Genomic DNA, 25,269 nt, shown 5'->3' on the forward strand with positions numbered 1-25,269 from the left:
CACCCTATCTCCCTCCCCTCCCCCACCTCACTCACCCCACCTCACCTCCCCTCCCCTTCTCACCTCACCACCATCATATACCCATATAGTTTATAAGGGGAAGATTAATTTTGTGCTTTCCAGGGTCCCACGAAATACCTCCTCCCTCCATTGTTGGAGATCCTGAGCTGCACCTGCATGGGGCATGGGTGGGTAGAGACTCCTGAATACCTGTTGCACACGTGAATCAATGCAAGACCTTTATTTATTTAGCAACCAACAACTTTGAGAGAAACGGTAAAACTTGAACATGAAAACTTAAGCGAACGTTTTGCAAGAACAATGTGGCAATACGCATGCTAGCCACAGTGACCAGGGGAAGTCCCCCCACGGCTCTCAGGAAGGCAGTCCAGGCTCAGTTTTTCATGCTGGCGCCCAGGGAGTGCGTCCCAAAGAGATAGTCTGCCAGGTTAGATTCCGGGGCCCCCAGCTTGCGCAGTTGGACGACACTGGCTCCCAAGCTGTTGATGAACTTCACTTCCTGGCGCAGGTAGTGATGCTCCAGGAAATCGCACAGCTGGATATCATTCTTGTTGGCGGCCAGGTGGAATAGCCCGAGCAGGTTCTGGTTGATGATCCTCTCCATTTGTAAGGCGCACCTCATGGCTCTCAGGCCGTTCTCCCACTGGCTGCGGTCAGGCCTCCTGATATCGCGCAGGCGGATACGACCCCCTCGCTGGTTCTGCAGCCGCATCAGCATCTGGGCTTGCTCACTCTCCTCCCTCGACTGCCACAGGAAGAAGGTCGCAAAGCGCTTCTGGGCCATATCCTGGCGGTCGAAATAGAAGGCGATGGTCAGGTACACGTAGGAGGCGAAGAGCTCCAAGTTGATCTGGTTGTTGATGGCGGCCTCGCAGCTGACGTGTAAATTCTGGCGCACTTGCGAGACTGGCCCCGCCACCCCAACTGGAGGCTCGGGAACGACGGGCAGAGGCGCCGGAACCACGGGCGGCGGCGGCGGCGGCGGCGCGGGAGCCAAGGCTGGAAGCATAGGCAACAGGTTTTCCGGCGGAGGCCCTCCGGCCAAGTAGGCCATGAGAGCATCGTGGCGCGGGTTGAGCGGCGGGCTGCGGGGCGGGCAGCGGCGCGGGCCGCGGAGCCGGCGCCGGCGGCAGATCATCACCATGGTGCTGGGCGACGGCGGCTGGACGGCGAGGCAGCAGCGGTGGCCGCGGTGACCTCGCAACGTCCCTGTGGTAGGCTACCGAGGCTGCCGGAGATGGGCGGGCGGCGGCGGCGGGCAGAGCCGTTGGCGCCGAGGTGGGACCGGAAGACGGAAGTAACCTTTCCCGGCAACGGTCGGGAGAGCGGGGAGGGCGAAGGGAGGGCTCCTGGCGGGGGGTGGGGAGAGGGGGCCATGAGGGGGGCCCCAGTGGGCGACGCACCAGCCGCAAGTTCCAGGTTCCCTCGCGGCCTGGGTGAGGCAGGGAGACTCTGCCCTGAGCACCTGGCATTTAATGTTTTAAATTTTGCAGTATTTCTGTCTTGCGGGAACTTTGGGCTCTAATTGTGTCCTTCTATAGTAGGCATTTTTTTGTTTCGTTTTATAAATCCATTTTCTTCCCTTAAAATTCTGAGACTATGAATTGGAATTTTTGGTAAAATTCTCTTCTATTTCCTGTATTTTATCTGGGTTCCCCCAGAAATTGAAATAGTTCTGTGTGTTCATTGTGATCTTCTCTTTTACCTTCCTCATACATCTGGCAAACCTTTGTTCGTTTATATTTATGGATAAAGGACTTACTTGATCAACCTAGGTAATTAGCGTGGATCTGATCTAGAATCGTTGTGTCCATTTCACTACAGGCTTCTGCTCGAAATGGGAGGATGGACCGTGTCAGTCATTCAGTGGCTTTCTCCTTTGGGGACACATGGCATGGAGCTTCCAGGTAGGCTAGGGACACTGCCCCTTGCCAAAAGAAATATGAGATTTCTGACATTGGAAGAGTAGTGTTTTTTCCTTCTAGGAAGATGTGTCCAGTTGTTTCCCTTGTCTGCAGGTCTGTAATTGTCTCATTCCCTGTCTTTGGAGTGTAGTTTGGGGAGATTGACGGGTCCCCTGCCATGGGCGCTTACTGCCTTATGTAAGTAGGGGTGGGAAGGGTTAGAGCTGAGCAAGGTAAAACATCTGCTGTTCACAGAATAGCTCTTTAATCTCACAGATGACCCAGGACCCTCTACAGTGCTGCAATTTCATTTACTCTGTTCTTAGAGTTTCTGCTAATGTGCTCAGGTTTTCTATTGCAGATGTTTCAAGTTCTCTGAATTAACCAATCTGGCAGCCTCTGCTTATTCTGTCTTTCAAGAATTCCTCACAATTTCTGGTCTCCTGATGGCACTCTCTTGTGTGTGTGTGTGTGTGTGCGTGTGCAGATAACTGTTGTGTTTAGTTTACTAAAATGATTCAATTATCTTTTTTAACTATTTTAAAATAAAAATACCTACTTTCTGAATAGTCAATACATTTACAGATTTCAAAAACCTTACAGTTCTCTCTGCAGGCAACCATTGGGTATTATTTGTTATAATCAGGAGGAGGAAAACAATTAAAAAGAAGAAATCATACTCATGTTAAGAAAAATAATACAGTCAGAGTGAAGAAACGTTAGAAACATATTCCTTAGTAGCACTTTTTTTTAAAGAGCACATAGAACATTTACCAAGATAGACCACATTCTAGGCTACAACACAAGTTTCAATAAATATAATATTACTCATATATGAAAGAAATGTTCTCTGATGACAGTGAAATGTGATTAGAAATCATTAGCATAAAGATATCTAAAAAACACTCAAATATTTGGAAGCTATTAATACATTATCAAACAACCTAAGTATTGAAAAATAAATTATTTGGAGTTGAATGAAAACAAAAATACAGCCTATCAACATTTGTAGGTTAAAGTAGTACTCGCATGTTAATTTATAGCATTAAACTCCTATATTAGAAAAGAAGAAAGATCTCTAATCCATTATATAACTTTTTACCTTAAAAAGTAGAAAAATACTAAAATAAATCTAAGTCAAGCAGAAGGAAGGAAATTATAAAGATATGAGCAGAAAACAGTGAAATAGAAAACATAAAAACAAATTCAAATCAATGAAATCACAGCAGTTTCTTTGAGAAAATTATACAAACAAAAAGATAAATCTCTAGAAGGCTAATCAAGAGGGAGGGAGGGAAAAAACAAGGGAGGGAAAGAAGAGAGAATGAGAGGGAGAGAACAAATTACATTTCAGGAATAAGAAAGAAGACATCACTATGGATCATACAATTATTCAAAGGCTGATGAGGAAATACAATTGTGATATTGTATTATAGAAATATAGATTTTGGTTTTTATCCCCAGCTCCTGGCCAGAGATCCTAAAACCCTTGTAATTTTCTAACTGATAAGAGTGATAGAAGCATATTTTGTTATAATACTTGGTTTTTGTCCCCAGCTCCTGCAAGAAGTCTGGAGTGATAAAGGTGAAAGGAGCATCTTTTGCTATTTATAACACATTCCTTTCAGCCATACCGTAGTTTATGATAACGAGGTGACTTTTAGGAAGCCCCTAGGGATGGAGGGCTGGTTGCCAGGGAAATCAACCCTGTGATTTAGAGGGCTGGAGCTTTTAGTCCTTCATCCTGACCTCTGGAGGGGAGAGGGGCTGGAGGTTGACTTAATCACTAATGGCCAATGATATAATCATGCCTATTGTAATGAGACCTTCATTAAAACCCTAATCAAGAGGTTCAGAAAACATCCAGGTTGGTGAATACATGGAGGGGAGGTGCTGTGAGGGTGATGTGAAGAGTGTATGGAAGCTGCATGACCCTCCTCTCTATACCTTGCTATGTGCATCTCTTCCATCTGGCTGATCCTAAATTGTATTCTGTTATAATACACTGGTAATCTAGTAAGTAAACTGTTTTCCTGAGCTCTGTGGGCCATTCTAGAAAATTGTTAAACTTGAGGAGGAGGTCATAGGAGGTCAGTCCTTCTATGTTAATGCGTTCATGGACAGTAGGTGTGATTTACCCCAAATGGGCATTTATCATCTACCCACTAGTAGGATGAGCCTCATACAATAATATCTGTATTTTAGGTATGCGGTAAGTGGCATAAGAAAATATTATGAACAACTATATGCCAACAGAATATTATGAACAACTATAAATGAGCATTCAGGAGGTCACTTCCAATTTATAGTCTATTGGTCAGAAGCACAGATGAGAGCCTAGACTTGTGATTAGTGCCTGAAGTAGAAAATAGGAAGTAATCTTATGGGACTGAATGCTTAACCTGTAGGATCTCCACGTAGTTAGTGTCATAATTGAATTTTAGGACTCCCAGTTGGTTTCTGAAAAGCTGGAGAATTGGTTGGTGTGGGGAAAAAGATACACATTTGTTGTCAGAAATATTCTCCTTAATAATGAACAAATTTAATCCAATAAATTCAATAATGTAGTAGAAATTAAACTATAGGTTAATCTAATGTATGAACTTAGGTATAAAAATTCTAAATAAAAATGTTACTAAAACAAATTTACATGACCATGTCGTATACATGTAGTCACCAATGTTCACTTAAGAAGAAATATATACCATAAATAGCCTAATAAAATGAGCTTGGGAGTCTTCCCTCTTCTTGAATTTTTTGTGATAGTTTGAGGATAGGTGTTAGTTCTTTAAATGTTTGGTAAAATTCACCTGTGAAGCCATCCGATCCAGGACATTTGTTTGTTGGGAGTTTTTATTTATTATTATTACTGCTTCAATTTTGTTAAGTTGTGAGCCATCTGCTCAGTTTTTCAGTTTCTTCTTGATTCAGTTTTGGAAGGTTATATGTTTCTAGGAATTTATTTCTTCCATATTGTCCAATTTGTTGGCATATAGTTGTTCATAATATTTTCTTATGCTACTTACCGCATACCTTAAATACAGATATTGTATGAGGCCCATCCTACTAGTGGGTAGATGATAAATGCCCATTTTGGGTAAATCACACCTACTATGCATGAATTAATTAACATAGAAGGACTGACAAAGGCCTCCTTTCGAGGTTTGACCTTGGGCCTGGTATCTGGGAACTTCGATTTGGAGAGTCTTCCAACTTTCCCTAATTGATAAAAGTGTCTCATTGTGTCTAGTCTGCGTAAACAATATAGTTTATGCTGCACATGTTTTCTTTCTGTGTATGAAGTGTTGGTACTTGCTAAGCCAAGGGTGCCCAGCCCCCAATACAAACTTGGAGCTCAGAGTCTATAAAAAGCTTTGTGGCCTCAGAGTTATGTATGTGCCAGTTCTACTTAGATGTCTAGTAGGCATCTCAGATTTTACATTACATGGCATTCCCACCCTTCTACCCCAGATATGCCCCTGGCTAAAGTCCCCCAATTAATAAATAGTACTACCATGAACCCAGGTATTCAATTATAAACACCAGACCCTAGATTATTTTCCTCATTTCTCAGTCTTCACCTCTGGTCCATAAGCAAGCTTGTCAGCTCATCCAATCCATCTGAAATTTGTCTACATCACTTCATTTGATCCGTCACCACCATAGTTCAAGCCACCATTGTCTTTCACACGGACCAGTTACAGGATCTCTTACCTGGTCTCCCAGCTTCAACTCTCCCCCGTCTTCTACATTCTTCAAAGCAGTGAGTCACTGACAGCATTCAGAGGAATTTTTCTACTTAATATTCACTATCAGAAATCTGCCCTCAGCCTTGACCTTGTATTTTTCAGTCCTACTGAGATAATTTGGAGTGTGGGGTTCCATGTCACTTTAATGGAACATAGAGTACAATTGAAGCAAAAACACTCTATGTGGGTGTCTTGTAAGGGCAATATGCATGTCCAGCATGGTGACCATGGGAAGTCACTCCCGTGTCTGTGGGAAAGCCAGCCTAAGGCTCAGCGCTCATGATCACTGTTGCTCAGGGCGTTTGTCAAAGAGGTTGTGTGCCCACATGGCTTCTGGGGTCTCCATCTTGCTACCCAGCTAATGTTAACAAACATTAACACTTGCATATTTTAGTGAACTAAACAGTTTCAGGTAAAATGTAAGAATGTTTTATTTTAATTCCTGCCCAATCCCAATCTATTCACTTTCTCCAGAGGCAAGCGCACCTGTGATTTCTAAGGCATGTTTTATATTTTTAGCATGAACATTCATCCACAGTCACCAGGGCGCAAGACCATGCACCTCAGCCCGCCCCACCCCTATATACCACGCTGTTTATAAGGGGCAGATTCATTTGGGGTTTTCCAGGGCCCCACGGGGCACCCCGCCCCTCCGCCCAGGGCCCCACGGGACACCCCGTCCCTCCGCCCAGGGCCCCACGGGACACCCCGTCCCTCCGCCCAGGGCCCCACGGGACACCCCTTCCCTCCAGCCAGGGCCCCACGGGGTACCTCCTCCCCCCGCCCGGGGCCTCACAGGATACCTCCTCCCCCCACCCAGGGCCTCACGGGATACCCCGTCCCTCCGCCCAGGACCCCACGGGGTACCTCCTCCCTCCCCTCAGGGCCCCACGGGATACCTCCTCCCCCCGCCCAGGGCCTCACGAGATACCCCGCCCCTCCGCCTGGGGCCCCACGGGCTGCCTCCTCCCTCCACCCAGGGCCCCCCGGGGTACCTCCTCCCTCCTCCATCCATGGCCCTCCCGAGCGGCACATAATTGGGGGCATGAAAGCGTGGAGAGACTCCTGGATACCTTTTTAAAACATAAAAGGTCAGGGTTTTGCACAAATGAATCAAAGACCGACATTTATTTAAGAGCCAATAACTTCATTTGAAGAAATGGTAAAACTTGAACATGAAAACTTCAGTGAAGGTTTTGCTAGGGCAATACGGCAACGTGCACACTCAGCATGGTGGCCGGGGGCGCCCCCCACGGCTCTCGGGAAGGCAGCCCAGGCTCAGTCCTTCTTGCTGGCGCCCAGGGCGAGCTTGTCAAAGAGGTACTCGGCCAGGCCCGAGTCTGGGGCTCCCATCTTGCGCAGGCTGGTGATGTTGTCTCCCAACTCTTTGATGAACGCCACCTGTTCGCTCAGGAAATAACGCCTCAGGAAGTCGCACAGTTGCCCGTCTGTCTTCTCCTCGGCCAGCTGGTGCAGATTGAGCAGGCTCTGGTTGACTCTCCTCGCCAGGCGCATGGCGAACTCCATGGCGCTCAGGCTGCTCCCCCAGTCATCCTGCTGCGGCCGGTGGATTTCGCCCAGGAGGACGCGGCCGCCGCGCTCGTTCTGCAGCCACATCAGCCTCTCGGCCTGTTCCCGCTCCTTCAGAGACCGCTGCTGGAAGAACTGGGCGCAGTGATGCAAGGCCACTTCGTGGTGCTGGAAGTAGAAGGCCATGGACTGGTACACGTAGGAGACGTAGAGCTCCAGGTTGATCTGCTGGTTGACCTCGGCCTCGCAGGCGGGGTGGTAGTTCTGGCGCACGTAGGACGGCGGCGGAAAGTTCATTTCTAGAGGCCGGTGGGCGGTGGAAGCTGCCGGAGTCTCGGAGTGTCGGCGACCAAGATGGCTGCAGGCTGTTGGCGGTTGGCTCTGAGGTGGGACCGGATGTTCCTCAAGAGCGTTGGGGGAGGGGAGGGGAGGGGAGGATCGCTTACAGGAAGTAGGGGGAGTGAGGGGGGCCCGAGGCCTCCGGCAGCGGGGAGGTTTTCCAGGTTCCATCCCAGCCTGGGGAAGGAGGGCGTCTCAGTGCTGGGCATCTGGTGTATGTAATATTTTAAAATGTTATTCATGAATATAAGTGCACCTGTTGTGAGTTAATCACCTGCACGATTTCTTTGAGCAACTCATTCGAATATTGTCCTAATGTGATTGTTTCATTAAGCTTAGCCCTTTTGTGGTATCCTTGGTTACAGTTACTATCACAGAGCTCTCTCTGAATGACTTCAACATCCATGCTAAGGACGATTCTGATAGCCGGCCTCAGTCCCTAGACCTTATTACTCCAGTGATCCCCACTTTCCTCCTGTTCATGATCGATTTCCCACTTCCCTGCCGGCCGAGCACGGCCTCCACAGTCGCAGTGACTCCTTCCCCTCTCCCTCTTTCACTCTTTTAAAACTCGCTGTTCACTCCCTTTATTCTCTCTCATCTCTTCATCTTTCAGAGCCGCCCTAGAAACACTCCTTCTGCCCTGTCTGCAGCCAATACGGACAGTTTCAATGATCTCATCACTGACATCCTGGATTTGTTCACTTGTTTCACCTGACCTGCCAGTTTCTTTCTTCTTGGGTAAGTAGGACTTCCCTTCTCTCCGGCAGGAAACAAAAGGTTTAGGTGCATTCTTAGAGAAAGCACTTAACCCTGTGGATGTATTCATCTCCTCCAACCTCGTTTGTACTTTCATTGCCGTTCAGCAAGCCTTTGTTTTTAAGCTTTCAGTTATTTTCTAAGGAATGAGGCACAGTGGTTGTGAATACCACTGATCTCAAATTGACTTTCTTTCATTCATTCATTCATTCAACCAACAAATATTTATTGATTATCTAAAATGGCCCAGGCACTCGTCTAGGATTTGGGCATATATTAGTAACAAAGAGAGACTAAGTCTGTTCTCATGGGATTTGTATTCTAGTGGAGAAGCAGATCAAAACAAAAACAAACATAAAACTGCCATCTTTCTCCCCTTATTGTCCCAGCTAAATACACACAAGATATTCCACACATATATGGAAATTAAACAGAGAAAATATATTCTTAGAAGTTGAGGATATTGTGGTGGAAAACGTAAGACCAACCTAGGTATTTATAATTAATTTATGCGTTAATTCAACAAGCATTTATATACTCCAAATGTGTGTCAGACACTATGATCCTGGAGATACAAAGAAGAATCAAAAGTGCTCTCAGATGGTTTTATAGTTATGAATAAAATGCCCATTGTCACTTAAAGTTTTATTCCCATGGCTTTGATTAACGTATCTTTATTCCTCTTTGGAAGCTTATGCTGTTTGAAAATTTTATTTATTTATTTATGGTTTTTAAATCCTCACCAGAAGATATGTTTTTATTTACTTTAGAGAGAGGAGGGGAGGGACGGAGGGGGAGAGAGAGAGAGTAACACAGGTGTGAGCCACACTGGCCACGGTGGAAGCTTATGCTATTTTATAATCAGTGTTTATGAAGAAAACAAAGGAACAAATATTAAATGTCACAATGCAAACTTATCTAATCAGTTTGAGAGGCATTTAATTGTTGATTCTGTAAAAAAAATTAACAATGTCTATTTGATTAGGTGATTATAATGATATAATCATACATTGGACATAGAAAAGAACAACATGATCAACTTCTCAATGAGGTACAGTTTTAATCTATATTTCCTTATACCAGTGTTTAGTGTTAATATAATTGTACACTTGCCTGGCCAGGTGTGGCTCAGCAGTTGAGCATTTACCTACGATCCAGGAGATCACAGTTCGATTCCCAGTCAGGGCACATGCCTGGGTTACAACTTGATCACCAGCAGAAGGTGTGCAGGAGGCAGCTGATCAATGACTCATCATTGATGTTTCTGTCTCTCTCTCTCCCTTTTTTATTTTAATATACACAAACAAAATTAGGTGTAGAAATCCCTATGCTTAAAGGTAGGCTTTTATAGCTGTAAAACTAACGATTTATAAATATATGCAAATAAAACTATAACAAAATTAACCTTAAGAAGTTTCAGTTATGGTTCAGATTATGCTTTTTCTCTTAAACACAATCAGTTCTCACTGAGAATGGATTTACTATCTCTTCTCTATATACTGAGATTCAAATTCTCTTTCGAGTGCCATGCCTTTATACCCCGATGTAGACCATCTGAGGTCTCCACCACTCTTTTTTATGAAACAATTGACACTCTTTAGTTTATAGAATGATTCATAAAGTAAATTTGCCTTCAGTTAGTGGAAGCCATCCTTTAAATATTGTATGTCCATGTTGTTTTTATTAACTTGTGAAAAATAAAGTGATACTTTACTCTGATTTAGTTATTCTTTTTTAAAAATTTATCTTTATTGTTGAAAATATTACAGATGTCCCTTTTTCCCCCATTAACCCCTTCCACCCTACACCCACACCCCACCCCAGGCCTTCCCCACACTATTGTCTGTGTCCGTGGGCTACGCATATACGCATATAAATTCTTTGGTTAATCTCTCCCCCCCCACCCCCCACCCACCTCCACCTTCCCTCTGAGATTCATCAGTCTTTTCCATGCTTCTTTGTCACTGAATCTGTTGTGTCCATCAGTTTATTATGTTCTTTAGATTCCACATATAAGTGAGATCATGTGATGTTTCTCTTTATCTGCCAGGCTTATTTCATTTAGCATAACATTCTCCAGGTCCCTCCATGCTGTCCCAAAGGGTACAAGATCCTTCTTCTTTACAGCTGCATAGTATTCCATGGTGTAAATGTTCCACAGCTTTTCTATCCACTTATGTACTGGTGGGCACTTGGGCTGTTTCCAGATCTTAGCTATTGTAAATTGCGCTGCTGTGAACATAGAGGTGCATATATTCTTTCTGATTGGTGTTTCGGGACTCTTAGGATATATTCCTAGAAGTGGAATTACTGGGTCAAAAGGCAGCTCTATTTTTAATTTTTGAAGAACCTCCACACTGTTTTCCATAGTGGCTGCCCCAGTCTGCATTCCCACCAGCAGTGTACTAGGGCTCCCCTTTTCCACATCCTCGCCAGCATGTGTCATTTGTTGATTTATTGATGGTAGCCATTCTGACAGGTGTGAAGTGACACCTCATTGTGGTTTTAATTTGCATCTCTGTGATGATTAGTGACTGAGCATTTTTTCATATCTCTTGGCCATCTGTATGTCCTCTTTGGAGAAGTGTCTATTCAGGTCCTTTGCCCATTTTCTAATTGTATTGTTTGTCTTTCTCTTGTTGAGTTGTATGAGTTCTTTGTACACTTTGGACAATAGCCCCTTGTCAGATACATCCTTGGCAGATATGTTCTCCCATACTGTGGGGTTCCTTTGTATTACCAACTTACTCCATACACAAGAATAAATTCAAAATGGATAAAAGACTTAAATGTAAGTTGCGAAACCATAAAAATAAAAGTCTCACTAACTTCAGTAACTGAAGATGCTGAAGTTTTATTCTATTAAAATATTTTTCATTTCCCAGTTATTATTGTAAAAGGAAATTTTAGTCTTTGAAGCTGGTAAAATAAGTCAATGGGGCTATAAAGGTGAACATGGGACAGTTGTCTTAACACTTGGACATGCCAGTCTAGCAGCAGTCACACTCAGTGTAGTTCAAAACATGCATGCAAATGTGGACACTGTATCTGTGTGGCTTGCTGCATTGAGCTGTAAAGAGATCAAGGTAATCCTGAAAATGCTTCCAATAGTTTTTCATTTAGATGTAAACACATGAACAAATACAGATAGAGAATACTTAGTTAGAATGGCATGAACATACCATATATCTAATCAGTAACTATTTAGCACCTAATGTATTCCAGCTTTGTGCTGAATGACTGCAACAGACACTGACTTTAATCTCATGTCCCCAAGAGTTTGTTTCAGTTCACTTTGTCCACCAACATAATATATATATGACCCATATAAAATTAGTTGTTAATGAGTTGATAACAGAATGTGTATTAATCTATTTATTTTGAAATACTCATTTATTCAATAATATTTTATTTAAAATCTTCTATTGTCACAAATACTGAGGTTGCTGCAGAAGTTCTAATACCTTTTCCTACATAACAATTATGTTTAGGGAAAATATATTTGGTGCAATTATGTTAGTTAACCTAAAGATCCAGAATGTCTTGGTTGAAGCTGTAGATATTTTGTTTCACTAAAATCAAGTATAAGTTTTTCCAAACAAGTTAGGCAAAAAGAGTAATCCTTATAAAATTTTTCTATGATTCCATGCTTTACTCTGATATTGATGCAGAGTGTTAGTAGAATAACCTTATATTTTACGCACTTTCTTTCATGATTTGATATGAATAATTTTCTGTCATTTTTAATTTTCTAAACTTTTCTTCCACATTCTCAATTGCTTATTTCCTGATTTCCTCATTCATAAAAGTATAATTACCTCAACTATCCAATGTTAAAACTCAGTGAAAAACACAACTTTTAAAAGTAAGTTTTGTGCAGTGTTTCCTGTGTATTGTTCACATTTCTTACCTTCCCTCTGAGCTTTTCATTCTTCAGTTTTTGCTCATATTTTAAATACAATGTCCTTTTGATTTATTTCCTTGAAGGCCTTTGCCATTTTCAAAAAAAAAATTTTTTAAATCCCTGAATATTTAAGGTCAGTTAACCATGTTTAGGGAATTTCAGATTCCTGGGAAATATCTGATTATTGAGTAGCTTTCTGCCAAAACAATTTTAAACCTCATTTATTTCAATGTGAATCAATGGCTTGGGCCATATTCTGTAGGTAGAATATTAAGATTTTGCTTTTGTGGTGGTGCTCTCAAGTTCTCATTTCTTACATGACAAAAAAATTCGTGAGGAAAGGCTCATTAATCTGCCAAGTACAGTCAGCTGTATGACTTGATGCTCTATTAGTAATGTTATCCCTTGATTTTGGCTAGCCAGAAAAGTACTGATTCTTCCAAACCATTGGCAGTGATCTGAATTTATACAATATATGCCTGTATGTGCGAACACACACACACAAAATAACAAGAGGGATTGAGTGCAAAGACAAAACCTAGCATTCCTTGAAGGACATGGGTCAAGATGAGTTATGGAATAACTGGTATGTTTGGGGAGGCCAGAGGCAGCCCACTGGAAGGAAAGGGGCAGTTGAAACTGGAAATTGAGGGAGAGCGAACTGGTGAAGAGAATTCTTGAATGATAATACCCTCCCTTTGGCGTTTGTGCTGAAGCCCCTGGCCTGGAGTAAAGGGGAAAGCTGTGCTGCAAGCAGCTTCTGGAGGCAGGAGAAATTATTTTCTTGCACATGCAGCTATTGAAACGTAGCTTAGTGTTCCTCATCTTAGCTGTCAAGGATTAAAACCAATAACGGTAACTGGAAATGTCAGTTCCATGCCCAGAATCATTTACAGTTGCTTCCCTATTTCACAGGTCTCTCTCAATTATTGCTGCTTTCGTTCCCTGCTAATTCTTCACCTCGGTCCTTGTTCAAATGTATTCCTCAGTTATGCTGCAGAGAAATGCAGCTGTCCCTGTGTGGCCCTTCCCCTCAATTCTTCCCCCCCCCCACATTAACAATCCCTGATTTTTAGAAAAAGACAGTAGCATATAAATGAATCAAGGTACAGAGTTCCTCAAATTAGAACAATCAATACCTGGTTCACTATTAATTGATAAATATATTGCTCACATCAGTGTATTTCAGTTAACCATTTTGTCTACAGGGATTGCAGCTCAAGATGAGAAAACATACTCGATTTATTCAGTTGTTACAAATGTAGGAGGGGAAGTGGAAATAGGAATAGCAAGATTCTGTGCAAACCAAGAGTGCACTTCCTTTTCTCCCACAGAAACTCTTTTATAAACCATGATGATGGTTTCCCCAGCCATGCTATTAAATATAGTTGATTAGGCTACAGTCTAAATTAAACCAGTTCATTGGAGTAAGTGTATGGGACACTTGGTTTTATAAAACTGTTTCATAGCTAGATGCTGTAGAGCATCCCTCAGACTCTGTTCTTGCAAAGGAGTGCTGTTGGGTCAAATGAGCAAGAGAAAACAGGTAATAATATAGCATTAGAATTATTTTTATAAAATAACAACTCAATTTATATTTTGTGATAGGGTCAATAGCATCTTAGAAAACCATGGTGTGTGTATGTGAGTATTGAATACATACATTTGCATGTTCATATAGATTTTGATAGCCAATGTTAACATCAATTAAAATTTGGACCTTAATGTGGAATGTGGTATGAATATGTATTACAAATTTTTCTGAAGAGATATGATTATCATAAAATTAATAGCCTATATTTCATAATTCAGGTTAGAGTCATGTAATTTATAAATAATAATATTGGATAGTTTTGCCCACTCTTCCACTGTTGGACATTAGACAGGTAAAGTAGACATTAGTGGGAACATGCATCTTAGCTGATTGTATGTGTGTGTGTATTCTGTGAATTTTTAATTCTTTAAAAGATACAAATGTTGCATTAGTTACCATGGAGTTAAATTAAGCAAGCAGTAGTGGAGAACTGAAATTATTGATTATTCTGCATTTTTCATATCCATAATATGAAGTGATTCTATAAATTTTTTGCTAGCTACTAGAAAATAAACTAAGATTTATGATAGCTCTTTGAATGCATCTGCTAAAGTTTCATCAATAGAAAAGTGAGGTCAGCCAAATTCTTTTGATTAAATCAGCATACATAAAGCGGTGACATTTACGTGTCCTTAGACAAAATTTTATAACTCTAACAACACAATAAATGGCCAAGATTTTAGCCATTTCTGAGGTCTTCTAACGATGTACTAGAGAATTTCATGTGTACCTGGCATGAACTGCTTTATAAAATAGAGCTGCCTGTGCTTCATTACTTCCTAAGTATTATGATAAAATATGCATACACTGAGTTAAGAATACCCTTCATATTTTTTTCTGGAATTTATATAAAAAAATAAAATGAACCTTCTAGAAATATGAGAAACATATTAGCCTGATATTTTCATTTTGGAAATTTGAGTAAGTCATTTGTTTGCCCTTAGCCTCAAGTTCCTTATTTAAACAAGTTGTCTTGGATTATATCCTGCTGGAGATAATACAGTCAAATGAGTTTATGCTCAGGGATTTCAACCCTTGGCTGTGAATCAAAATAAATGGAGGGAATTCTGATTCAGTATCTCAGGGTAGAACTCTGGGATATGAACTTGTAAGAAGAGCCACAAGTGACTCATACCTAGGCAGGATATGGAATAGTGATTTTATGCTATTTCGTGCAAAGAACAAAATGGGAATCTCAGACCTATATATTGCTTATAGCGTATCTAACTATCATACCTTGCTAAGAAAAAAAAGTCAGTAGTTGTAGCAGTGGTAAAATAGCTGCGGTGTACCTCATTATAAGAAAAGATATTTACAGTGTTACTGGTAGAAAAATGATTAGAATGGACAATGTATTAGGCTTCTTCAGAGAAACAGACCTAATAGTAAGGTAGATCATTAATATAAGAGGGAGAAAGAGGGAGAGATTTAAGTAATTGGCTTATGTGATTGTGGGGGCTAGCAAGTGAGAAATCTTCAGGGCAGGTCAGCAGGTTAGAAATTCAGGCAGAAGTTCATATTGCAGTCTTGAATCCAAAGGCTGGAAACTCAAGACAGAATTTTTATATTGCAATTTTTAGGCATAGGTAATTTTTTTTTTTTTTAAAAATTGATTTTAGAGAGGGAGGAAGGGAAAGAGAGAAACATCAGTGTAGGAGAGATATATCAATATGCATCAATTGGTCAGTCATCAGTTGGTTGATCTTGATCCGTTGCCTCCCATATGCACCCAGACCAGGGATGGATCTGGCAACCCAGGCACGTGCCCTGACTTTCTGGTGCATGGGACGACACTCTAAACAACTGAGCCACATAAGCTCAGGGGCTGGTTCTTTCTTTTTGGAAAGATTTCAGTCTTTGCTCATAAGGCCTTCAAATGACTGGATGATGCCAGTGCACACTATGGAGGGATAATCTGCTTTACTCAAATCCTACTTATTTAAATGTTAATCACGTCTCAAAAACACCTTCATAGAAACTTCTAGACAAAACCACCAGGCACCATAGCCTGGCCAAGTTTACACATAAAATTAACCATTGCAGATGGTAAACTTTAGTGAGGGCTGATGCAGGCAGAGGGAAGAAGAGGTGGGTTCAGAGTGAGTGGCGATGGGGTACCTGAGAAGGGTTGGCCACGCTGTGTGTGGGTGGGGGAGGCTCCAAGGTTGCAGACCACGTGTGTGAGTGTGTTGAGGCTGAAAATGGTCTCCTGAGCCAGTGTTAAGTCTGAAAATGGTCTCCTGAGCCAGTGTTAAGTTTGTAGTAAATGTGGCAGACAACTGAGAGTGGGCAGAGGCACAGGAGGTGTCAGAATTGGGGCCAGTTAGGCTTCATTTAACCAGTGAGTTTCATCGTATTGATTTTCATAGTTTATTCTCCTTCCCTTTTTCATCTGTTCATTATATGCTACTCCAGTCAGTCTTTCAACTTGCTTGAGCATTTGCTTATTAGCTTGGTGGGTGTTGCTTTGGGTTTTAAGTGCTGCACAGTTCATTTTTGGTGTAACACTTCATACTGAAGTGGTTGCTGCCTGTTGACTGGACAGGCCAGTTGTGATTGCTCTGCACTCTATAGTGATGTCAGTTTTCTTTAACTGGCAAGGATCGTTTGCATAAGCAGGTTGCTTCCATTTCTAGTGGGTTTTTTTGTTTGTTTGTTTGTTTTTGTTTTTTTGCTGCTACTTGGATACTTATAAATCTTTGTATCTTCTTAGCTCTGCTAGCATAACTCCATTATCGTGTGGGCCCACCAGTTGTCTAAATATTATCTAAGTGAATTATTTTGTCCACAGGCTCCCCTATCTGATATTTCCTTTTCCATTTTATATATGCTGAATTTTAATTTTCTCCATATTTGGTTATCTTGAATAATACCATTAATATTGTGGTTTTTCAAGCCTTTGCATGTCTCTTGGGCTTTAAAATGCACAGGACTCTTGAAAAGTAATTCTCAGATTTTGGTGTGCATAAGAATCACTGAAACACCATGCAAAATGCAGATTCTTGGCTCCACTTTTATACAGTTCTAAAGTGTATATGGAGAGAAGGATTCCACAAATTTGCATTTTAAAGGAACTAGTTTCTTTCTGGTATGCTTAATAGCTATTCTGTGTTGACCCATCATAATGCAATATACACTTAAAAAAACTAAGCTTTTTATTTCAGAATAATTTTAGATTTAGAGAACAGTTGTAAATATAGTACAGAGTGTCCCCATGTACTCTTCACCCATCTTCTGCTAATGTTATCTTACATAGTACATATGTTAAAACAAAAAAAAAGTTGATATATTACTATTTTTTTATATTTTTAAGTTTTATTTTTCAATTACAGTTTACATACAATTTTATATTAGATTATGTCAGGAACCAGCCTGAAAGACAAACAAACCCGAGTTCGAGGGGTGGGAATTAGAGACAAACACAGTTATGGGATCAGGAGGGCTGCTCTCCAATGAGGTGCAGCCTCAAATGGCTTCAATGCCTTTATTATATAGTGAGTAACAAACAACTGGTAAGGAAGTGAGGGTGATACAAAGTAGTTCTTCCCAGGCTGCACAAACACATTTCAGCGTAAACATCCTGCCTCCTGCATGAGCTCAGACCTTTGTAACTATCTTCATTTAGGTTCCCCACAGGAACCTGCGGGGAGGGTTGAGTCCTTGGCTCCAGAGCCTCAGGCTACATGGACCATGTCCAGACACATCACCGGCTCCCAACAAGATTAGATATTACTTTGAATTAAACTCCTGGCTTTGTTCAGATATGTAGATTTTTTTACAATAATGTCTTTTTTTTCTGTTCCAGAATCCAGTCCAATGTTTCATATTAAATTTAGTTGTCATATTTCTTTAGTTTTCTATGCTCTTTCAGAGGTATTTAGCCTTTCCTTGTTTTCCATGACCTATATAGTTTGGAGCAGTACTGGTCAAGTATTTTGTAGACTGTCCCCAAATTTGGGTTTGTTAGTTTTTTCTCATGATTAGACCTGAGTTCTGGGTTTGAGATAAGACTACCATAGAGGTAAAATGTCTTTCTCACCACATTTTATCTGGGGCACATGATATGAATGTGGCAAAGTCTGCTGAATTTCTTCACTGTAAAATTACTGTTGTTCTCTTTCCCATAATCTATCATTTGGAATTCAGCCAACACTCCAAGGAAGGTGTGGATGTTCCTGGAGGAAGGAATAACTACGTACGTTATGTGACATTCTTTGTAAGAAAGATCTGTACCTTCTTCCCCATTTACTTGTGATTTCAGTTACTTATATTATTATGGACTCATGGATATTTATTTTATATTGTGCTATATATAACTTTAAGGTTAATTAGTTTTGTTGTTCATATTGTTTTAGATTAGGCTCCTCTGTCCCTTTGATTCGCCCCCATCCTGTTTTGTTTTTCTTCTTTTTTAAAAAAAAAGAGTAGAAGGAAGAGAGAGAGAGAGAAACATTGATGTGAGAGAGACACATTGACCAGTTGCCTCCCACACACACCAGGACCAGGGCTGGGGATGGAGCCTGCAACTGAGGTCTGTGCCCTTGACCTGAATCGAACCCTGGGACCCTTCAGCCCCTGGGCCAACGCTCTAACCACTGAGCGAACCGGCCAGGGCCATCCTTTTGTTTTTTGAGCACTTCCATATTTCTTGCCCCAGTGCTAGAATTAGTCATTTCTCCAAGGATATCTGGGTTTTGTTCTGTCGTTTTTGTTATTTTGGAGGATATTTAAAAACCAAGGTTCTGGACACTGGATGTGCTTGTTGCTACTTGGGTGTCATTGTTTCTAGTCTCTCAGCAGACAGAACTATGAAATATATGCATGTATACTAACCAATATATACATACATATCTATAACCATTTTCATAGGTATCTGCGTCTGTTTTACACCAAATGTGAGTTGATACTAATGTCAAAGACTCTAATCCAGTATCACACAGTTCATTCTAGCCTTCTCCTTTGCTTGTTTGTAATTTCTTGTACTGACTCACATTATTTACCATTTATTTACTTATTTGTTCAATCCTAGTATACATGTAGTTTCATATTTTTTTTAACCATACCCTGGTGAGAAATGTAATTTCCAACTAAAATTCTGTTTATAGGCAGTTATTTTTGTTTACTTTTACATTTCCCAGTCAAAGGATCATTTTCTAGTCACTTGTGTCAGCTCCTTTTTACTCACCCCCTTTTGTACAGTTATATTGTATATTGGCAATGCGGTTAGATTCATTAGTTACAGCCTGCATTCCATCCGGGGATACTCTGATATTTATTTTAAATGTACACGCGCAAGTTCACCCTGTGATGTACTGTTCTGTGGGTTTTGACAGATGGGTAGAGTCATGCATCTTCCATCCAGTACCATACAGAACAGTTTCATCATCCTGAAATATTCCCTGTGAGTCCCCTTTGTATCATTCCCTCCCAACCCCTGACAAATACTGTTTTGTTTTACATCTCTAATTTGTCCTTTCCAGAATGTTAAGCAGAATCATACAATATGTAGGCTTTTAGATCTGGCATCTTTGACTTAGCAACATGCATTTAAGATTCATTCATGTTGTATGAATCAGTAGTTTCTTCCATTTTATCACTGAAAAGTATCCATTATCTCAAATATCAATTTTGTTTATTCATTCACCTATGAAGGACAATTTGATTATTTCCAGCTCAAGACAATTATGCATAAAGCTGCTATGTTAAGACTATGTTTATGTCTTTAGGAAACTGCCAAACTCTCTTCCCACATAGCTGCATCATTTTATATTAGCACTAGCAAAGAATGTGAGTTCGTGTTGGACTAAATCTTCACCAGCAGTTCAGTTTCTGGATTTTAGCTATTCTAGTTGGTATGTAGTGATATCTCATTGTAGTTTTAATTGTATTTCCCTAAGGGCAGATGATGTTGAGCATCTTTTCATATGCTTATTTTCCACTTATATACATTTGTTGGTGAAAATACATATTTTTCATATATATAGTATATAAATTAGGTTGTTTTCTTACTGTTGAGTTTTAAGAGTTCTTTATATGTTCTAGATATGATTCCTTTATAGAATATACTATTTTGAAGAGTGAAAGAAATGAAGTGAAAAGAAAAAAGTTTTAATGAATAATCATGAAAAATTTTGAAGTTGCCCAGTTGAACTTTAGGATATTTTAGATAAGTGACTACACATATTAGTTGGCTAGTTACAGTATGGATAGGAGAATGTTTGAAGTATATGCTCTTGAATTTTGTACAAGTTCATAGAATTTCTCCAAATAAGGAAGGTAAAAATGTAATTGTATAAAATTCTGTCTTACTACTATAATATCATGGAATCAACTAAAAAGCTTGAGACTTTAAAGCACATTGTTAGAGTCAATAAATGAGAAATATTTGTGAGAGGTAAGTAGATCCCCATGATTTTTGCTTCCCCTTTATGCATTGACTCTATTTTCTGATTATAATTATGCTATGCAAAATAGCAATATTATACTGGATGCTACTTCTGTGCCAGATAACATGCAAAATCATGTTATATAGATTATCTTGATTTACACATAATCCATTTGTTTGATTTCATAAGAAATTTAAGAGGAATATATGTTGTGTCTAGTTTACAGAGAAGGAGCCAGAGGCAAAAGAGGCATTTATCATGACTTATTCACAAGGAGGAACCAAGGCATACTTACCAATAATGGTAGAAAACATTGTTCAGCTATATCTAACAAAGGAAAGGAAAAACATTTCCTTGACAAGTTAGTAAACATGTTCGGAACACTTTATTCTGTCATGATAAAATGATATGGTAAAAGAATAATAATCTAAGAAGAATTTCTCTATATTTCAAATCTTTATAAAACTGCTTTTTCATAGGCATTGTAAGCGCTGCAACAAAGATAAAAAGTTTTGCTGATATTATTCATGGAAAAATCAAGGATTGCAATTGGATCTGTAGAGTAATATAAATCTGTGACTTTAATTGCCTAATGGTTAAAAAGAAAATGCCTAAATTTTAAAGATCTAATGTTCATTTTTAATCTTTCTTCTTGTAGATCATGTTGTGCCATCACTGTTTAAAATTCTCATATCATTCCTTCGTTTAAAAAAATCATTTTGTTAAAGCAACTCTTACAGATTTTTTAAAATATGAATGCATGATGGGAAAACTTCCTGAGCATTTGCTTGTCTCACTTCACATAATTGATTATCTGAGTGGGTAAAAATTGTTGGTACAAAATAGTTTTCATCAGGCGTCATTCTATTTATATCTAGTATCCAGCATTTCTGATAAAGGGGTTGGATGTGCATCTGATTCTTATTACTTAGTAGGCACCTTGTTTTTTTGCTCTAAAATATTTTAAAAGAGCCTTATCCTTGAGATTCTAAAATTTCATCAGCATGTATTTTGGTATGGATCTTTTTTTTTTTTTATCCCTTGGACTCTGTATTTTATTTCATGGACCTATTTCATTCTGAAAACTTGGATATTTCTTAAGCTCAGCGATATTATTTTAATAATGTCTCTTTGATGATTCCTTCTCTATTTCTTATATTCTCTGATTTTAGGGCTTGGGTTAGTTTTGTGTTGAACTTAATCACCACATTTCTTAATTATCTCTCATATATTTAATCACTTTATCTTTTTCTCAACATTCTGGAATATTTCCTAGATTTTATTTCTTTTTGCCTGAAATTATTTAGTTCATATACTGAAGATTTAAATTTCAGAAATAGTATTTTGATGTTTTATTTATGATACACAAACATAATATTACTTTCAAGGTATGGATTTACATTACTTGTTTAAACTAAATTGCAAATACAGATAAAATTCTCTTATCTTAATTTTTTCCCAGTGATGTTCTACTTGATCTGTGAAAGTTTCATAGGTATTACTTGAAAAAATAATCTGTTCTGCTCTAGCCAATTTTGCTCAGTGGTTAGAGCCTTACCCCCCCCCCCCCCCCCGCCCCAGGACTGAAGGGTCTTGGGTTCAATTCCAGTCAAGGGCACATACCTCGGTTGCAGGCTCCATCCTGGCCCCTGGCCCCTGGCCCATGCGGGAGGCAACCAGTTGATGTGCCTCTCTCACATCAGTGTTTCTCTCTCTCTCTCTCACTTCCACTCTCTCTGAAAAGCAATGGGAAAAGTATCCACAGGTGAGGATTAAAATAATAATTGCCCAGCCAGGCATGGTTCAGCAGTTGAGCATTGACCTAGGATCCGGGAGATCGGAGTTCAATTCCTGGTCAGGGCACAGGCCCGGGTTGCAGGTTTGATCCCCAGCAGGGGGCTTTCGGGAGGCAGCCAATCAGTGACTCTCTCATCACTGATGTTTCCCTCTCTCTCCCCATCTCCCTTCCTCTCTCTGGAATCAATAAAGATATATTTAAAATAATAATAATCTGTTCTGAGGTGAAATGAGTTTAGGAAACCCTGTGTGTTTTTTGTTGTTGTTGTTGTTAATTGTCACCCTAGGATACTTTTTCCTATTGATTTTTAGACAGAGTGGAAGGGAGGGAGGAAGGAGGAGAGAGAGAGAGACAGGAACACCCTCCCCAACAAGGGCAAGGATCTGGGGACGGAACCTGCAACCCAGCTACACGCCCTTGACTAGAAATTGAACCAGCGACCCTTTGGTACCCAGGCTGACACTCTAACCACTGAACCACACCAGCCAGGGCAGGAAACCCTGTGTTTGACAAATATTAAACTTATTCTTTGAATCCATTATTGTAAATGGCATTTAATAAACTCATGGGCATTGGGAAACACTAAGAAGTTGTTTTATGCACAGAATTTTTCAGCTTTATTTTACTAAAATAAATATTTATCAATTAAGGTACACATAAGGCACAGGGCAGTTTAAGAAATGAAACAGTGGCACTTGAGCATACAATAACATTGCAAATACATTCTTTTACAATGAAATTTTGTTAAATTTAATGTGGTTTATTTCTAGAAATTTCTAATATCTTTGTATTAAATAAATGCATTGAGGAGCATTCTCTAAATACAAGAGTAAGGGAATATCATTTATTCCTCCGTGCTCCATTCCATTCCCTCCTCCAGGATTTCAAAACTAATTTTTTACATCTTGGCTTTGGTGACAGTTGGAAGTTTGGTTGTCTTTTTTCTAGAAGATTGTAATGATGTAAATGAGGAGAGTTGAAGGAGCACTGAAAGGCTTGACTAAGTTTATTTCAGCTTTCCTCCTATCACTATTAGGAAAACAGTATTCAATCAAGATCTGTCTGGAGGGAGGGAGAATAACTGTTGACAGGATCTAAAAAAAATACTGTGTAATATTGTTTCTTGGGTAAAATTTATTACAATCAGATCAACAATGGGTCATAGAAAGTGCTTTGTAAAAGTAGAACCAATTGGTCAACATACGTATTGACTGCCTGTATCTTTGTAATAAAGTCAGCTGTATTGGGTATTGCCTGTTTTGTGGCCACATTACAGGTGGGGAAAGACATTTGTTTATTTCAGTGACTTTTTCTCTCCAATAGGATGGACAAAAAGTCTTAGAAACATTAGAAATATATATTTTTTATAAATATATCTTTATTGATTCCAGAGAGAGGAAAGGAGAGGGAGAGAGAAAGAAACTTCAATGATGAGAGAGTCATTGATCGGCCGCCTCCTGCACGCCCCCGACTGGGGATGGAGCCCGCAGCCCTGGCCTGTGCCCTGACCGGGAATCGAACCCCGATCTCCTGGATCCTAGGTTGATGCTCTACCACTGAGCCACGCCTGGCCAGGCTAGAAATATTTTCAAAATTCAGTTTTCAGGTTACAACTGTTATTTATTTGATTTAACTTATATGGTTAAATGTTTGTCAGCCCCTTATATGTAAATCTTTGCCACATTATAGTACATTATTGAACATTGAACTACAGTTCATTAGATGATTAACTTTTATAAACTTTATTAATTTTTTCCTTTTCATATCCAAGAGTAAATTGGTAATGTTCTTGTTTTAAATAATAAATTTTGTAAGCTATTGGCAAGATGACTTTAAATAAAAGGCAAGCAGAAATAAATAAATGAAAAGCTTGTTGCTATCTTCTGCTGTCATCATCTTGCAGAATACAAATTTCATATTCACGTTAAAAAGACATATTATTGATGCTGATGATTAACTAGGGAAAGGAGCCATAGGGGATACATTAAACTAAAGAACAATTAAATGAGACTTATTCCCAAGACACTTGTCTCTTGAAAACAACCTTTAACAAAAATCTTTTAAACAGAATCCTGTTATTTTATAAATTATTATACTGAAAAGGTAATAATCAATACCCAAATTTAAGATGTAACTACATTGTGTGACCTCATATATCCATAAACTAAAGTCCTCTTTTTCCATTAATTTTAGTTATAATATTGAATATTCTGGTAGTTGGTAAAAAGTTATAAATAACAGCTTCATGATACAATAGCAGCCTTGGGAATTGAGATAATTCATGATCTATATTCTCAGTGTACTGCTATTTCATTTAAGTTACATAGGTACACAATGAATGAAGTATGCATTCTTTATTCTGTTCTTAAGAGGTGATAGAAGACATTGGGAGGGGGTTCTGTGTCAAATAGTTCTTTTTTTTTTAGTTGAAAGCCTGACTACCCATTCCAAGCCATGCAAGTTCTCATATAGTGGTTCACTCATCAGAAAAATGGGACTAATAATACCAGATATTATAAGTATTAAATTAGGTGATGCATTTAAAATTACACTAATAGTAAACTTAGTTCATTGGTTTCAATCAATATATGGTAGCAATTATTTTTAAAAGGCTTGCCTTAATAAAATAGTTTATTCATTATATAAAAAAAGTTAATTTTTTAACTTGAGATTCTAGTATAAGTTTGGACAGCTAATGTAATACTTTCTCTCTTCCCTTTCATGTTATTATTATTTTTTCTTTTTCAGCTAGTCACTGAAATCTCACTTATATTTTTTCTGGTAGAAGTGTTAATAGGTAGTGCATTTCCAACATATGAATGACTTTTGGAATCAATAAATCCCAAAGATTAGCCTGGGACAGTAGAACCAAACTTCAAAGAGTAGCTTATAAAAGGCTACATTTATATAGCCTTTAGACATTTTTTATATTATTGTCCTGAATTGCTATTTAATTTTAAGAGTACCTGTCTTCTCTTTCTAACAACAACAACAACAAAAGGAACCTTATATTTTGTGTGATTCCGTTACAATTTTTTTTCCTCCTGGAGTGTCAATAATAATGGTGTAATAAGCAGTAGTAGTTCCCGTGGAGTTATTTTAGTCCATTGAATATAGATCCACTAAATAAAGGGAAGGATATTTTGTACTGTATTGTGAAAATTTTGATTGTTCCTAAAGCTGAATTTGCTTTTTAAAAAATGAAGGAGAGATTGCAAATATACAACATATAGTAGAGTTGAATGATTTTAATTTTTTTAATCAAAATTTTTTCCAACTTTATTG

At 39.3% G+C, this 25,269-nt stretch overlaps 2 pseudogenes across 2 annotated transcripts; both read right to left on the reverse strand.

Annotated features, from left to right (window-relative positions):
- Nucleotides 1–394: 394 nt before the first annotated feature.
- Nucleotides 395–1,159, reverse strand: LOC308551057 (ferritin heavy chain pseudogene; annotated as a pseudogene). Its single transcript has one exon. The product of its transcript is annotated as a ferritin heavy chain pseudogene (transcript).
- A 5,793-nt stretch (nucleotides 1,160–6,952) lies between these two features.
- LOC308551058 (ferritin heavy chain pseudogene) lies at nucleotides 6,953–7,501 on the reverse strand (annotated as a pseudogene). The gene has a single exon. The product of its transcript is annotated as a ferritin heavy chain pseudogene (transcript).
- Between the last annotated feature and the right edge of the window lie 17,768 nt (nucleotides 7,502–25,269).

The sequence above is a fragment of the Miniopterus schreibersii genome (genome assembly GCF_964146895.1).
Source record: "Miniopterus schreibersii genome assembly, chromosome: X".
Lineage (NCBI taxonomy): Eukaryota > Metazoa > Chordata > Mammalia > Chiroptera > Miniopteridae > Miniopterus > Miniopterus schreibersii.